Source organism: Schistocerca americana, chromosome 6 (genome assembly GCF_021461395.2).
Source record: "Schistocerca americana isolate TAMUIC-IGC-003095 chromosome 6, iqSchAmer2.1, whole genome shotgun sequence".
In the NCBI taxonomy this organism is placed as follows: Eukaryota; Metazoa; Arthropoda; class Insecta; order Orthoptera; family Acrididae; genus Schistocerca; species Schistocerca americana.
Genome location: NC_060124.1, coordinates 605226296 through 605238569, shown reverse-complemented (window position 1 = coordinate 605238569; position 12274 = coordinate 605226296).

Sequence of the window (12274 nt, the reverse complement as noted above, 5' to 3'; positions counted from 1 at the left end):
GTGCTCTATGGGATCGAGGTCAGCAGCTTTTGGAGGGCAGTCTCACAGCTCAACGTCTCCTTTCGTCTGAAACCAGTGTCATACACGATTGGCTGTATGAATTGGGGAATGGTCATGTTGGAAAATGATTCTACCTACAGGAAATAGCTGGCGAACAGAAGGAAGTAAGATTTCTTCCAGTATTCTGCAGTAATAAGCACTACAAAGCGGACGCTCAAGTTCCCACAGCACGCCGCAACCATTTGCTGATATCCAGCCCCAAACTGTGACAGACGTCCGGCCAAACCTTTGCCTCTGTTGGACATATTTACGGTCGTATCTCGTTAAACGTGGTCGATACACATGGACAGAGCTATTTGGAGCAGTTGAAAATACCTTCTCGTCGGTAAACATAACTCGGTCCCAGTACGAAAGCGGCATCCTTCTGTAGGCCAGTGCGAATTTAACGTGGCAGTCCTATGTTGCTCGTTCAGCATTTCCTTAACAGCCGACTTCCGTCCATACCTTCCTTCCTCGTTGAGCCGACGACCTGCTCACTGTTAGCCGCAGGATGTTTTTAATTTCTCTGCCACTCCTGAAAGGGTCCTCAGCACTGCAGCGGAGTATACTCCTGCCTTCATCCTCTGTGGTAGTCCGTGGGCGTCCAGAGCGACGACGACGGTTTACGTGGCCTTCATCTTCCATCCTCTTCACACAGAGACGAACAGTGGATTTGCTGTATTCCAGAACACGGAAAATGGCACTGACACAGTACCCGTCTTACCGGCCGGAGTGGCCGAGCGGTTCTAGGCGCTTCAGTCTGGAACCGCGCGACCGCTACGGTCGCAGGTTCGAATCCTGCCTCAGGCATGGATGTGTGTGATGTCCTTAGGTTAGTTAGGTTTAAGTAGTTCTAAGTTCTAGGGGACTGATAACCTCAGAAGTTAAGTCTCATAGTGCTCGGAGCCATTTGAACCATTTGAACCAGTACCCGTCTTCATAAAGCGCAACGATACGACCTTTATCAAACTCACTAAGCTGTGACATGTCGCCTTGACAGAAGTAAGAACCGACTCACAAGACAACAGGAAACGAAGAGCCACACAGGAAGCAGAGCGCTCGCACGAGCATAGACGTCAAATTCATTCCCGATTTCAAGCTTTCAATACTGTGACACGCGGATTCTATTCACGATTTCACTTGAACGTTTAGAGCAATATCACTAAATCAATGCTGTTGCAGACGATCCAGTTACAACAATCACTAGTCTGAAATTTTTAAGGAGCTGTGTTAGATGACAATTTATATCTCTTCAACAAAATTCAGGTTAAACAGAAATATGTTTTAGTCTTAACTATTATTTTGAGAAACGAACATGTTTTATTACGGAAGACTAAAGTAAACTGTGGCGTTCAGTGTATTCGAGGTATTGCATACATTGCTGTATGTCACTTAGAACGCTCGTTGTGGGGAGCAGGGGGAAACAGTCTCCACAAACTTACGATTTGCAAATAAGTTTCACAAGGAGAGGGTCTGACAAGTGCGCTACCGATTTTTATCAAATATTACATGGATGTTCTAGCTTTGTGCTATACACTCCCTAGCATCTGAAAAGATCGACGACAAAGTTGAGGACGGACAATCGTATTTTCAATCCTGTACACCGAAAGAGCGTCTACAAATAAAACATTTCATTAGTACGTTAGAGCTTCCAGCCGTTACATGGTGGCGAAGTGGTAAAGAGTAAGACTAGGACTACAATGGTCTCAGGTTCAACCTTGATCAGTACCACGATTTTTATGTGCCCCTATACACTTATTTCACCTCGGGCAGTGTTTGTTGATGTGAAAAATTCCGAGTTGCACTGTGGTCCGGAAACCTCGTTAAACTGTAGGCTCCCCTATTAACTGGCTGGGTAAGTCAAATCAAAGGTCGGAGGATAGCAACGGCATACCACCTCCTACAAGACCGTGCCTATTAAAGCAATGTGGTGTCCAAACCAATCTTCCGACTGATGACTGCTTTACTTTACTATGGGTTCCAAAGCCAATGATCTCTGGGTTATTAACATTTTTGAGTTTCCATGCCGTAGTTTTGATGCAAGTAAACGTAAGTAACCGGTCGAGCACTGTCACCGTTCGAATTCTCAAGGTGGGAGTCGACGATGCTGTCGATCTCAGTTACAATCTTGGTCATGGCTATGTTTCAGTCGAATTCCTCTATGTGCTGTTCCTAGCACGGCTAAGAATTGGCAACATCGTCACAAACATTTGGTAACACTGTGACAGTGCAATCACTTCCGTGTGTGGTACTGAACTGACTCGCTAAATTCGCTTCATATTCCCTTTCCATTTGAATGATTCTTACTATATAATCCTCACGTAAACTAAGACACTGAGAATGAAAATTCAATTTTTTGGCTAAAGAAATGCTATTTTTCGCACAAGTGACAACTTTTATTATTTTTTACGATGCGTTATGAGGCTGAGCGACCAATACCATGATGAGAGAAGGGTGCTGGCAGCTGTGTGTCCGTAGCCCCATGCTACCGCCCATTTCTCGTGCCACAGAACTTCAATTAGTCGTCAGTTCTAACCGTGGTAGGGGCCAGCATGTGCAAGCTTTCTTTTCTGATTTATTTAATGGAGCTGCGAATTTCCAGAAAAAAATTCTTTAACGAAATCGGAAGAAAACCTTTACACATCAAGTCCTCTTGGTAGGTCGACTCAGTAAGCTGTGTTAATGGTCATAGATCTCGGCTTTATGACTGCCAAGCTGCTTCACAAGACTAGTGTCTCTGAAGAAATTCGAATCGACCGTCAACAATACAAATTTCATTATTGTTCTTCACTTAAGACTCACATGCCAGGATGATAAGCATAAAGGAAATGAACTTCTATAAGGCCTCTATGCTAAATTTCCACAGTAGCAATTAGGAACTCTCTGCAGACATTTGCTAACGGAGGCTCTAGCAACTTACTTTTTCTCTGGGTAGCTTCAAATATGTGCAATTTTGTAGCCTTAAATCCAATTGAATATTTTAAATAACACTTTTGAACAGCGTTCACTTCTCCATTAATTAATGTATGAACCTGAAAGCAAGCAATTTGCCTGAGTAGCTATAGAAAAGTTTCTGAAAGGTATTGACACAATGTTTCGCATCCATTTACCATAGGGAATCAAAGAAAGAAACCAAACACGTTACATTGCATTTACTCTCTTTGCCTTGACTAACACATATGAATCCACGACAAAAAAAAAGAATTATTTGAAGAATCTCCTGTGAAATGAAAAAGAACAGGATGTGATCCTTTAATTATAGCGCGCTGGATCAGAAACAATGAAATCAATTCTTTGTCACATTGATGTATTGCATACTAGTATACTAAAAAACTCATCAAATAAAAAGGGTTTTGTACCGTCGTTGCCACCGAGTGTGAAACACAAATCGTACAGATTTTATGGATCACCACTCAACAACATTATCCTCTTAACATATGTATTATTTACAATATGATGTTTCTTTTTTCAATTAATTCTTTTATTTCCAAAATGAAATATGCAGTGAAGCACAATAATGATAGTAACAATGAAATTATTTTTTAGGTGCGTAACAATTGACATTTTCATCTCTAAATAGCCCCTAGTTTAAAATCACGAGTATACTCGTTACAGGCTTATCCTATTTTTTCTTCTTAAAATTACAGTAATTCTGTGCATCGAAGCACTAAAAGTGAACTGAAACACTAACCATTAAAATTTAGAGACATTGTTTATATGTTTGTGGCTGTGTGAAATACTCTGAAGCAAGGATCAATACACAAAGCTACACCACAGTCTTTACACGTATATCTTGATTCCCTCCGTGCCTTCTTCCCTCTGACATCACGCACACTACAGCACATCCTACACGTTCTTGTTGGATTCTGCTTCTTCTCGGACGGAGGAATCGTAGAAGGAAAATGAAGTCCAACAAGTCGCGTTGGGGTTGATTTTGCTGATGGACGACCCGCTGCTTTGGGTGAACATTCCTCCCCCTGATGTTTGGCAATGACCTGTTCAGCGACAGCCACACGAAAGGCAAGGGCAGTGAGCTTTCCTCCATGTTTTTTTTATAGGACAAAGGCATTCCAGTCTGGTAATCCCAATAGATGAAAAAATATCTTCTTGTAATACCTTTTACCCCTCTTGCATGGCAATGGATTGTTTGCGATGCGCTGATCAACTTTATCCACACATCCCCATTGTGTCATTATAAGCAAATACAGCCACTGGTTTAGCAATATACTTGTTTCTTACTTCCCGTGTTTGTATTTCTGCATTGTGGATAGTGGACAGCATGCAGACGTCTCTCTTATCTTTCCATTTCAATGCAGTCAGTTCACCTCGCTGGAATGCTGCAAACCTCCCCTTTCTTCAGTTTCTTGGTCCAGAAAGAAGGCGGCATTTCTTTTCTTGTAGGTCGCAAGATGCCATACATATCTGTTCTTTTTGTTAGCAGAAGGTCAGCAAGCTGGGTTGCAATAGTGTCATTACAATTTGTGAAGACATTGGCAGATTCTTGTATTCTTCCTCAAATGCAGTGCCCTTGCCAACGTAAATAATTAGGGACAAAACATATCCAGTCTGTGACTCACACAACATGAATGTTTTTATGCCAAACCTAGCTCTCTTGAGCAGCAAGTACTGGATCCATCCCAGTCGCCCTTTATATAACAGCAGGCTTTCATCTACGGTGACATCTCTTTCTGGAACACAGCTGTTTCTAAATTTAGCCGACAGGTAGCTCACAAAAGGCCATACTTTATTCAGTTTGGGTTGTGGATGGCTTTCTGTGTTATAGGTTGCATTGTCAGAAATATGTAAGTTCTTCTTCAAATTGACAAACCTCTTGAATAGTAGAACCTCTCTTAAAATTGGTGTGGCTAATGTAGCTCTTTTTGTCCAGTACATGTGATATGTGGGTTTTTTCACAATGGTTTGTAACAATATTACAGCAACAAATATATACATCCCACCAATTGTTGTTGGCTTCCATGCCGGGACATTTGTTTGTGTTGCATATTTGTTGGGCTCGGTTGCCAAATTTTGCATGTATCCATGATCAATGAACTGTCTAAAATAATACAAGACATCTTCAATACAGGCTTCACAATTAATTTGAGGTTTACCTGTAAAAGGAAAACGTGGTGGAGCAGGTGGCAGTGGCTTAGATGGATCTATCTCGTACCACACTCTGGCGCTCGCAATGTCACACACACAGAGGAAACTGATTCATCACTTCTTCTTCTGAACTCTCTTCATAGCTATCTTCAGAACTCTCAGACCCATTAAATTCAATATCAAACTCACCTTCACTCTCCATATTCATAAAACGTGAGGAAATAACAGGCAAACTGCAAGAACAGATTGTACAGTGACCGCTAGTACAACTGCCTGATTCAGAGACACCTCTCGCCAGAAATATACACTTCAGAGTAACACACCACGGTGACATCTACCGAAAATATCAAGCAACTGCCAAAACATGAGATAAAACGAGTAAATTCGGCCTTTTGAAAGGTGTGCCAGTCAGAAATGATAAGCCCGAGTATACTCGGCGTTTTCTTATTTCGTCAGAATTTAAAAAAGAAACGAGTATACTGGGGATTTCATGTTAAGCGTTTAAAGCATTTTACACCGTCGAGAGTGAGGAGTGGAGCAGACGTTGTCGGCAGAAGGCGAGGCAGCAGCCCCCGCCAGTAGGCAGCAAACGGGTCCCAGAGAACTCAGACGCATGTGATGTTCAGAGGCAGATGGACGGCCAAGAAATGTGTTGCTAAAATATTGCTGAACCAAACTGTTACTACCAATGTGACAGAAAGCGAAATATACTGTAGGTTTACTTGAATTACATTCATAGCTTCAGCACCGAGATGAAAGGACGATAAAAATTTTGTCGACGCGTGCTTTCGGTTGCCAGACGTCGTGTTAGCTAGTCCCGCGTTTTACCTCAAGGCTCTGGTCATAGTCACGGGTGATGTACTCAGACTGCTGCCAAGATTTCCTCCGGAAAGTGCCTCAGTCTACAATGTTGCCAGATCGAGCATATTGCCGGACATAGAATTCTGAGGGGAGCACGACTGTATTGTCCACCTTACGTGAACCACTCGGCGGTCAATGTTTTTGTCTAAAACTGTATCTACAACACATACTGCACACTCAAGACCCAGAAGAATTTACAAAAAAATCAGTTTATGAGAGCAATATTAACTATAGTGTTCGAAGTATTATTAGTATTGTATACGTGTGTGTAAACGCCTTGCAATGCCCACCCAAGGATACACAGTCTAGCTTCAATACTATAAATACGCCTCAGTTTGTGGATGAACTCATACTTAGGTTGAAAATTATTTTGAATATTTAGTAATACTGTACCCATGGGCGTTAAAATCGTTTTCAACCAATGATTCCCACAGCTAAAGGAACACAACTTGTGATACCTCTTAGAAAAAATACTAATGCAGTGCTATCAGACGAAAAGATCAACCTGACACAAACTGTGAGAAGTTTGTTTTACAACCTTTGTACCTCCATAGAGGGCTTTTCCTATTTGAGATATCTGTGAACATTGCTGCATAAGGCGATTTAAGAAGAAACTATATTCCTTCAGTAACGACAATGTTTAAAAAATCGTGTTAACGGCACTAAATCGTGTTAACGGCACTAAATCGTGGTCTGTGAATCGTTTACTGGCCGTACTCTGGCGCATTTCGCTGGTTGGAAGCAAAAAGCTTACTGACAAATGTCACAGAAGGAAAAATGGGGACGAAATGTCTCCCACTGGAAGGTCATGTTGTTTTATTTAAATGATTACAAAATCAGGTAAAACGAACAGGGAGGTTGTCAGTGTAATCACATTACTGTTGTCAACATATTGTAGCACTGCCCAGGCCCTGTAATGATAAAGGGCCCGTTTAGGTCAGTCATATTGTATACAGAAGTGGAAGAGAGAGCACCAACATTTCCACAATCCGTATGCACTGCATACACACAGAACTTACTGTTACAGTGTACTTATGGAGCCCTATGAGTGATTTGCGTATTTTCCGGTGAGAAAGAGGACTGTAAAACAGTCTTCGCTACATTAGGTTACTTAAACTGGTGTCACTCTGACCTAGAATTTATGGTCAGCGACTAAGTGTAAGGTCAGTAAGTCGGATACGGGTTTTGCAACTGTGAAATACTTTCCTACATTATAGAAGCGAATATTAAATTTGAACTAATATTGCGAAAAGGTTGAACTTCCATAGCTTAGAATGAAAATCTTTCTGTTTATTGCAAAGGAAAACAATTGATTTTCTAAAACATTCTCTGTCATACACAGCTTGAAACAGGTCACGTCGACCAAATAATATAGAAGAACTGACAGCGACGTGTATCGGAAGGCAGTAAGATCCCTTGGCTTTTGGTTTGGCAGTATTCGACAGCCATTTCTAGGCGGAAGTAAATGAAGAAAGGCAGCGCGTTTTGTTATCAAGTAATGTCTTCATCAATTACTTTAGTTTTAATGTAATCAACCAGTAATTGCTGATGTTTGATATTAACATGAAAAGGATTCCGTAGACAGGGAAAGAACCTGTTCTTGGACAACTGCTTCTATAATCACCAAAAGGCACATGTGTTCCGTGAGCGGTATGAAGAAAATGATAGTAATAATTTCGGTAATAATCGAATTTTCCGGTAATTCCACACTTCACAGTGAAATTTCTTGAACTAAGAAATTTGCTGAATTAGTGAAAATTCCAAATTGGCTTCACATCCAGGCTGTGATGCCTACAAGAGTCTTGACATCCTGCTGACATGAAAATAGCATAATATTCGTGTTAGAAGCTTGCTTCTACTTAACCATTTAATAGATTCGCATTTTTTCCACAGTGACTAATTTTGTAATCTAAGCACATCATCCGTTACAGCACACTCCTGGGGCTGGGAAATGTGGCCACAATGATCTGGTGGATCGAACTATCGCAGGTGCAACGCGTGGGTTCAGGCTTTTACTTTTGAGACGCACAAACAGATTTACTTTACCTCTGATAACCGCAAGAGAAAGACGTTATAATTCAGAATCCGCATTAAACATCACGTTCCTTCTTTACCAACTGGGCAGAGCCGGTTTAGGTTGGGAGATGATGCAGGCGGAAGTCATGGTAAACAGAAATACTGTCGCCACTAAACTTACTTACATTAGAAAATTTTATTTTATTTGATGAACCGATAGCCATTTAAAGGATCAGAGCCCTTATTTTATTTGTACTTGATTGAACTAGAGACGTTGAAAAATTTGGTGCTGTTCTGTGATTCGAATTCGTATCTCCTCTTTTGAGGATCTGAATCTCTCGGAACAGTGTAGTTCAATAATTTAGTTCCTATTCCCAACACTGCAGTCTTCTCTAGGTCTCCTCCAAAGATAAGTATGTGGGTCCGAATACTGATCCAGTACAAATTTATTCATAATTTCATTTTCACGTGCAAAACAGCCTGCAAGTGAAAATTAACGTGCATTTTTAATGTCTGTTCATGAGTTGTCAACAATCGCAATAGGCCTCGTTATTTCTCGTCAAACACGCACACATCTTACTGTTGGTGACTAAGCAATTGATACTTAAGCTAGATTCGTGGATGAGAAAGAAGGACGGTAGGTGTGCGGTTCGATTGTCCTCGGGCGCAAAAATTTGTATCCTTATTTTCGATTCAGACACCTATCAGGTAGTAAAAAAAAAAAAAAAACCAAGCGTAACATTTCATTTTACTTAATTAACAATCCGATTATGAGTTGGGTTCGTATCTCCGTCACAGAACTTATCATCATGAACACCATCTTAAAAAGCATGTACACTTTGTTACTTCTGAATGGAAGTATATCAGACAATTTTCGTGGTTAGTTAACAGGGACGAAAGAGGCTTGATAGGAGTCCCAGTTTATTTCAAAAACTGTCGTGTTTTATTTTCAAGCTTAGATTTGGTTACTCATATTGGCAAAATTTCAGTAATTTCCGACTCTTCATGGCTAGTCAGTAATATGATATGATTAAATTAGATCGTCTGTGAATGAGTTGCTTTGTTTTGAGTACACGTACGAAAGAAACACCGAAACAGCTATGAGAGTTACTGATTTATGATGCTTAGTTTGCAGTCAGTTCTGAGTATTGTTAGTAACTACGCTCCAGTCCCTAAAACTAGTTACAGAAATCGAATCACACGCATTACGTATTCCAGCCCATGGCAGTTGCATCTTTGAGACGCCACCTATGGTCACTTCCCAGCCCGCTGTAGAAACACATCTGTTCGTCCTCTTCCTGCTAGTACTGTAACTGAGGTTTGGCAACAAGGCAAGGTATGTTTGGCAACTCTGTGATCGACGAGTTACTTCCTGGTGTGCACGGAATTAAGCCTCGAAGTTCACTTGATTTTTCCTGTCATTTCTATTGAATAATCTGAGTTATTATTGCTTGAGGTGTTACAAAAGATAGTAAATTTACGGTTTTCAGTCCACGAAGGTCATTGCACTCTGAAATCGCAACTAATCTCGTCTTTTAAACAGCGGTTTACGAGTTCCAGCCACTATTCGCCTCGTAAGAGGAAACTAAGACACATACCTCTTCGCTATCTCTGTGGTAGCATGCTGACCTGTGAGGAACCGCCTGTTTATGGTTCGCGGTTCCAGTCACACTGACTGTAACGATTTTATCACATTCTGTGAAAGATCTACAAGCAGGCAGATCAAACATCGATAAGGAAATCGTAAGAAAATACTTTCGCCTCATAGTGCAATGGTGAAAAACATACAATGCTGCACAACGGGTAACGCTTCTTTCCGCTGCTGACAAGCATGTTTTTGGTTTCTAGTAATACGTACATTGTTTATGAAATGCCACATTTGCATACCTCTTGAGTTTGACACAGCATACCAATCAAACTTAGACCCAGTCAAAATCTAAGTGAGTAGTATTTTACTAATTCGTCCCGATAGAGGCACGCTTGTGTACAGATACTCAGATTTATTAAAACAAACTTTCGTTGTAAGGTTATCGTTGGTAGTTTCATTTCATTTCTTTTAATACAGTGCACAATTTTCGTAAGGTTTCTTTTACTGTTGTTAAAACAACAGTAAACATGAGAGACCAATTAATCATCAACGATATATGCGAATTCTCTGATGTTATCTATAACAGTCTGACAATACACATGCAGCTTATTGATTACATGCATGTAGAAAACTTGTTCTGATTTAAGGCTGTCAAACAAGGTTTGAAGAAGAATACAATGCAACTACCACACGACAGCTAATGTAGTAAATACTTTCCTGACGTATTTTGGCACGATGCGCTCTCCCCATACTTGATGCAAAAGTTTCGACATGGATCTGCTGCCTGGCCGTCTATTAAACTTGAAAAGAACAAAATATCGCAGTAGTTGGCCCTTTATCAAATGGTTCAAATGGATCTGAGCACTATGGGACTTAATATCTATGGTCATCAGTCCCCTAGAACTTAGAACTACTTAAACCTAACTAACCTAAGGACAGCACACAACACCCAGTCATCACGGGGCAGAGAATAGCCCTTTATCCACCTACGGCTATTTTGGGTTTAGAAGTCAAGGGAATTATGTTCAAAGTTCCATTAGATTGATAACTTCAGCAGACAGCAGAAACGCGTTTTAAACAATGCAGCGGTGAATGTATTCGAACTCGCAACACTTACCATGACGCTACCAGCTGACACATAGCTACAGCAGCTCCAGAAGTCAACAACAATTCCACCATAACTTCTGCATTCCTCAGTGCTGTGAGATAATGCATACGGACGGACCAAGACTTCTGAAAGACAGACAGTTACACCTTTTCTCTTGCACTGCACGAAGTTTTCAACAAACATATTGCGTAGTAGAGTAGCTCAAGTGGAAAGGAACACTTCCCATTTAAATTTCTGCATCCTACAGTGTTGGCAGTTCTGTGTAGGTGGCAGTTACATGATTTTATTTCGGCGATTACAAGATAGAGTCGAATGTATGCACTGGGTAGCCGAGGCAGCTAGTTCATGGCGATTCGGTCAGGGAAGTAAATGAATGTACTGAACATGCTGCAAACCACTACAGGGAGCCTGTGTGTCAGAATTCTAATCCAGTGTGGCGCAACGGCGGTACGATAGAAAAATGAGTCACCGAGAAGAGATTTGGTGGTCTATTGGGTTGATGACAGGTTCATATACTTATGGTCTGGGTTTGATTCCAACTCCTGCCGACGACTTTTGATAGGGAGAGACAGATTCTATTCTCTTCTGGCTACGCCAAGTGAAGAAGGTATAATGGCATTGTGGTCTGAAATTCACATTAAACATGATATTCCTTCTCTACCAAGCAGATGTTAGGTTGAACCACAATAAAGTCAGGAGTGGCGACATGTAGAAACTCTATCACAATTAACCTTTCTTATGCTAGTTATTTATTTATAGTGACGAAACTCACGCTATGTAGGATCGCAGGACACTTATTCCATCTTTTATTTGAGCTTCTGTACGTCGATTAAAATTGGTTCTGAACTGCGAATGCAACTCAGACCGTCCTTGACGTGGAATTTGACCTCTTCGTGACAATACAGCTCGACTACAATTTGTTGTTTGTTCAAAACTGCAGATTCTTCAGCATCTCCACATATTGTGCGTCAATGGGTTCGAATCCTGGCCCGGCACTAAAGGTTTCATTATGTATTATCAAGCTCTAAAATGAGAACACCCATCTGGTGGTGGATAATAATTTTGATTTTTAATGTATTTTCATTCGTTGTCAACACTAACGATATCTGACGTTTTTGACTCCCACTGAGACACAGAACTATTTGCGAGATCACTGTAAGTTCAAGGATGTGATTCCGAGCTGCTAGTGGAGAAAAATTTGGTAGCTCACGTCTCTTTGTGTATAGTCAACAACGATATGCGTGGGGTTCGATTACCAGTCAGCACTGATCTCTTCGTCGTATTATTTGTGGTTCAAACATGCTCACATGTCGCTGCTGGTATAACAAACCCGTATTTAACGTTCGTTTGCTCTAGAATATAACAGTGATAGGTGCCGGGTTGGAGTCCTGGGAAGGAAAAAATTAATGTTTCGTCTCGTCATTTCAGTTAAAACATCTAGCTACTGCCGAAAAAATCCGATATGTCACAGTTGATTGTGCTTCGGTAACAATCCGAATAGGTTCTGGGTTCGAATCCCTGTCCAACACTAAGCTTTACCTCACGGCATTTCAAGTAAG